Source organism: Alexandromys fortis, unplaced genomic scaffold (genome assembly GCF_014885135.2).
Source record: "Alexandromys fortis isolate MF-2015 unplaced genomic scaffold, M_Fortis_MF-2015_v1.1 scaffold_7, whole genome shotgun sequence".
NCBI classification, from domain to species: Eukaryota; Metazoa; Chordata; class Mammalia; order Rodentia; family Cricetidae; genus Alexandromys; species Alexandromys fortis.
Window position 1 is genome coordinate 5102589 of NW_026067920.1, and position 5828 is coordinate 5108416.

Below are 5828 nucleotides of genomic sequence, written 5' to 3' on the forward strand. Positions count from 1 at the left end.
ATATCCAGACACCTGTGTGTGGGTAAAGGGACAACAGAGAATTCCTGAATCTCCCAGACTTAAACTCAGTTGATCCCCAGAATTTTACATGGTGCAGTTGAACTTCAAACTGTCCATCCATCATCCACCCGTACCCACCCACCTGTCTTTTCAGAGAGGTCTTACACCTTACCTTGATGGTCCTGAGCTTCTGTGACTCCACTGGACCCTGGAGTGTGGTTTTGCCTCCAGCAGCTAATGTCAATCTTGATTTCTTGTCTTGTCTACCTACCTGCAGCGATGTTTCTGCATCTGTATCAGCTCTCTTCCTTCAGTATGGTCTTTGGGAATCTTGTGGTTTCTTTATTTAACTCTTTTGTAGCTATTCTGTACTGTGAGTGAGTGTGTGTGTGTGTGTGTGTGTGTGTGTGTGAGAGAGAGAGAGAGAGAGAGAGAGAGAGAGAGAGAGAGAGAGAGCTGAGATTTAATATAAGTAATAAAGATTGTAATAAAAAATCTTGTTTGCTGACATCCTGATGTCAAGGGCAACCAGGAATACTTGGTAAATTTCAGCCACCAAAACAAGGTAGCTTATGAACTGATTACTATTCAATGCATTATAACATCATGGAAGGGTGTGAACATGCCTGTTCGTGTGTCTGGCACAGTGTGCTCACAACCCCTTCATTCGTGCTAGAAGTGAGGTTATCTAACATCCACTGGTCTCTGGTATCTGATAAGATGATGATGGGTGGGCTTGATTGGGGTGCCACAGCGAAAATGCATAGGTCAGAGGACAGTTTCATGGAGTTGTCTCTCTCCTTCCGTCTTTCTTGGGTCCCAGGGCATGAATTCCAATGGCCTAGCTTGTACAGTAAACGTCTTTACCCACCTAGCCGTTCTTATGTCCCAAGGTCTCCATTTAACAGTGAAATATTCTTTATGTCTCACTTTTCCATAGCTGCTTTTATGATTATTTTTCTTTACCTTTCAGCAACACAGTTGACCCCCCCCAGGGAGTAGGGTTTTTTTTTTCTGGGGGGGGGCTTATCCCCTTTGGGGTTTGGTGACATTCTTTGGTGCATGGATTGAACTTTTCTACAGCTTTGGTAAAGTCTTTGACCGTTCCTCTCTCCATGGGTTATTCTACTCTCTATCCCGCCATGTTTCTGGGTGTCATATTATATTTTATACCCATTAAACCTCTGAGCTTGCCCCTTATTTCTCAGATGTCTTTTTAATTTTTATGCCTTCTTTCTTTCTTCCTTCGTTCTTTCTTCTTCCTTCCTTCCTTCCTTCCTTCCTTCCTTTTTTCCCTTTCTTCCTTCCTTCCTTTTTTTTCTCTCTTTCTCTCTTCCTCTCTCTCTGTGCATATCAGAGTGTAACTTATGGGAATCTGTCTCTTGCTCTAACATGTAATTTCTGGGAATTGAACTCAAGTTGTCAAAATTGGTGGCAAGCCCCTTAACTTGAAAACCTGACTTGCTTCCTCACTGACCCTCTTTTGTTTATTTGTTTTGTTTTGCTTGGATATTGTTTTCTTTTGGCTTCAATTTTCTATTATTAACATTTGTTTGTATGTGTTGTAGGTGGGTGAATGTGAGCCACGCACACTCTGCTATGGAGATCAGAGGATAATGTGGTGGAGTCAGTTCTTCCTCTCCACGGACTGGGTGTGAGATCAGCACTTCTCCAGGCTGTTTTGGGAAACAGTCTCTCATTGTGCAGCCCAGGCTGACCTCAAACATATGGTCTTCCTGCCTCCTCAGTATACGATCATATGTGCATGGATCAGATATTAGTATACTGTCATACATGAGTCAGATATCTTTCATACATTGATCAGATATTAGTATACCAACATACGTGAATCAGATATCTTTTTTTTTTTCCGAGACTGGGTTTCTCTGTGGCTTTGGAGCCTCTCCTGGAACTAGCTCTTGTAGACCAGACTGGTCTCGAACTCACAGAAATCCACCTACCTCTGCCTACCAAATGCTGGAATTAAAGGCGTGCGCCACCACCGCCCGGCTCAGATATCTTTCATACACGGATCAGATATCTTTCCTAAAACTCATTTTTTCCCATTTGTGTTTAGGTTTGCGTAACTTGTATTTTCTTTTTCTTAACATATCTTTATTCACTGTGTGTATACTCATGCACGAATGCCAAAGCCCGTGTGTGGAAGTCGGGGGACAATATGCTGGAGTAGGTTCTCTCCTTCTGCCCTGTGAATTCTGGGGCTCCAACTCAGGTCACCAGGCTTGACAGCAAGCGTCTTTACCTTATGAGCTACGCTGCAGGTCCTAATTAACATTTTTTTTATCCTCAAGTTCACAGATTCCTTCCTCTGGTTAAATCATTTCTAGTATCATAGTTTTACTTTTAAAATTTCCTTTTGGTCTTTTCTATGGTTCTCATCTATGATGTGGGATTCTTTATTAACCATGAATTTTCTTAATGCTAATGAGAAAGGAACAATGGCAGCTGAGAGACATTGGATAATAGAAAAAAACTTCTGAATTAAATCAGCTGGTGTATTTCAAGTATGTGTTGACCTCAGAATGGAAACCAGGAGATAGTCTCTGTTGGGGGAGGGGTTCACTCTTGTTTCCACAGGAGAAAAAGCTATGGATACCACCCAAATTAATAAAGATTCGGTTTGAAAAGGAGAAATGATAAAGAGAAATTATCCACAGAGGTGACAATCCTACAGGTTGTAAGGAAACCTCATAAGGTTTGGGGCAGGGTTTTGTTCTTGTCTTTGCAGGAAAATACCTATCTTTGAAGAGTCAAGATACTGTGGACAGCCAGGCGGTGGTGGCGCACGCCTTTAATCCCAGCACTCTGGAGGCAGAGGCAGGCGGATCTCTGTGAGTTTGAGGCCAGCCTGGTCTACAGAGCTAGTTCCAGGACAGGCTCCAAAACCACAGAGAAACCCTGTCTCGGGGAAAAAAAAAAGATACTATGGACATCTAGAGGCTTAAAGAAGAAAAGATAGCTATCCAGAAAGAATCATCAAGTAAAGAGAAATCTGATTTATGGTATCAAGATCCTCTGCAGGGCAAAATCTTATTGACATCCATATAATAGTAGTCTTCATTTATTAAAAATCACAGCTGGCTTTGGATTTAGACAGTGGCTATCCTTCTCTAAATCCAAGCATGTTGTTAAAGAAAAATTCAGAGTTTCTGTCTCATATCAGGAGCCACCTGGTATGAGGCAGAAGGAAGACAAAAGGGGATACTGTTATCAAAACTCTGCTTTCAAAAGGTTTTACTTCTCCCCATGCCTATTGTTGTCTCTATGGTACCTTTTGTCAAATATATATCTATATGAATAATGTTTAAGTTTTCCACAATGAACAATAAATTTTCCTGTAGTAATCTCTGAAATTTCCAGGAAGAAGATGGGGCCCACAACAATGATTCCACCTGGCTGATATGATGTCATGATGCTGATAGCGCCACTTTAAGATCAGTCTATGTTACAAACTGCTCAAGATCATTCCAACTTGGATAATTGACATGGTGCACCTTCTTACAATGTTCTGGCCAGAATTTCAAATAAGAACTTCAGAAAAATCCTACCAACTACTAAGAGACTATCTGCAATTGTACCAGACAGTAATCTTGAAACTTAACCATCATTTTAGTTTTAACAGGATCCCATAGAAATAACACTGCCCCCATGACAGCTGAAAGTAATTAAAAATAAAAAAAGATGTCCCCTTTCACAACAAAGTTTGTCCTCAGGGTTAGGGACATATATTAGGGTTAGGTTATAAGTGTTATAGGGTTGGCGGTGGAAATGAAGTAGGCTCAGGGATCTCTTTTGAAAAAAAAAAAAAAGGATTGGATGGGATGGGATAATAGGTAGATTAGTGTGAGCTTACTCACACTAATAATAGTGAGTAATAATGAGATTACTTACAAGCTATTATTTATAGATGATTTACATTGCTATATATTCTTGTATTTTGATATAAATTCAAATTATATTTGTTATATTGAATATGCTCCTATTTCTGTTACAATATTTGTGCACCCATGTAAAGTTATTTTGTCATATTGTATGAATGTTTCTACCTCTGCTTAAGATATTCTGTATATTGATGCAATTTTAGGATATATTTATCTTATTGCAATATACATTTCTATTTCTGGATCAAGATACTTATATACTGTTTACATTTTGAGGTCATTGTCCTCATTTGCTGCACATTTGCTTAAAGACTGTTTAATTTTTTAATATGAAGCTTTTATTTACGAAGTCTTTATTTAAGCTATATAGGTATTAAGAATTACAAGTCAATAGTAATTCATGTTTGTCACACATATGGTTAGACTAAGCAGGTTCTTTAGATGCATAGAGATTATATTTTGTATAGATAGGTAACCTTCAGATATTTCAAAGAACTGTAGAATATGGCATTAAATAACTTATGGCTCTGTTTACATGAGACAGGATTGCTCCTGACAGTACTGATTTATTCCAGAGAGAATGATGGGCACCAAAGACACTTAGAGCTTGTTTTCTCCTTGGCAAAACTGGCCTTTGTGCAAAGAACTTTCCCTGCCTCAAACTCTGACAAAATGCATGGTTTCCAGACTGGACAAGCAGGATACAAGCAAAAAGACTGGCAAACATTGCCAAGACAGGGTAAGATTGCTTTTCAAATTTTTCTGCCTCTGAAAATGGTCTGTCAGTTACTCTAGGCCTTAGCCAAAGTTGGTTGCCCCAGTGTTGCAAATGAGACTTGGATGATTGCCCAGGTAGCTGGTTGTCTCTGTCATTTCTTGCACCTTTTGGAAGTTACTTGATTGCACTTCCTGTCTACTCAAGTAATATTATTTCCCTTCTCAGGTCTTTGATGAGGTCAAAGACTAGATAGTCATAGTTACTTTCCTCTCATGATTTAGTCAAGCCATTTTANTATTTGTTATATTGAATATGCTCCTATTTCTGTTACAATATTTGTGCACCCATGTAAAGTTATTTTGTCATATTGTATGAATGTTTCTACCTCTGATTAAGATATTCTGTATATTGATGCAATTTTAGGATATATTTATCTTATTGCAATATACATTTCTATTTCTGATCAAGATACTTATATACTGTTTACATTTTAAGGTCATTGTCCTCATTTGCTGCACATTTGCTTAAAGACTGTTTAATTTTTTAATATGAAGCCTTTATTTATGAAGTCTTTATTTAAGCTATATAGGTATTAAGAATTACAAGTCAATAGTCATTCATGTTTCTCACACGTATGGTTAGACTAATCAGGTTCTTTAGATGCATAGAGATTAAGTTTTGTACAGATAGGTAACCTTCAGACATTTCAAAGAACTGTAGAATATGGCATTAAATAACTTATGGCTCTGTTTACATGAGACAGGATTGCTCCTGACAGTACTGATTTATTCCAGAGAGAATGATGGGCACCAAAGACACTTAGAGCTTGTTTTCTCCTTGGCAAAACTGGCCTTTGTGCAAAGAACTTTCCCTGCCTCAAACTCTGACAAAATGCATGGTTTCCAGACTGGACAAGCAGGATACAAGCAAAAAGACTGGCAAACATTGCCAAGACAGGGTAAGATTGCTTTTCAAATTTTTCTGCCTCTGAAAATGGTCTGTCAGTTACTCTAGGCCTTAGCCAAAGTTGGTTGCCCCAGTGTTGCAAATGAGACTTGGATGATTGCCCAGGTAGCTGGTTGTCTCTGTCATTTCTTGCACCTTTTGGAAGTTACTTGATTGCACTTCCTGTCTACTCAAGTAATATTATTTCCCTTCTCAGGTCTTTGATGAGGTCAAAGACTAGATAGTCATAGTTACTTTCCTCT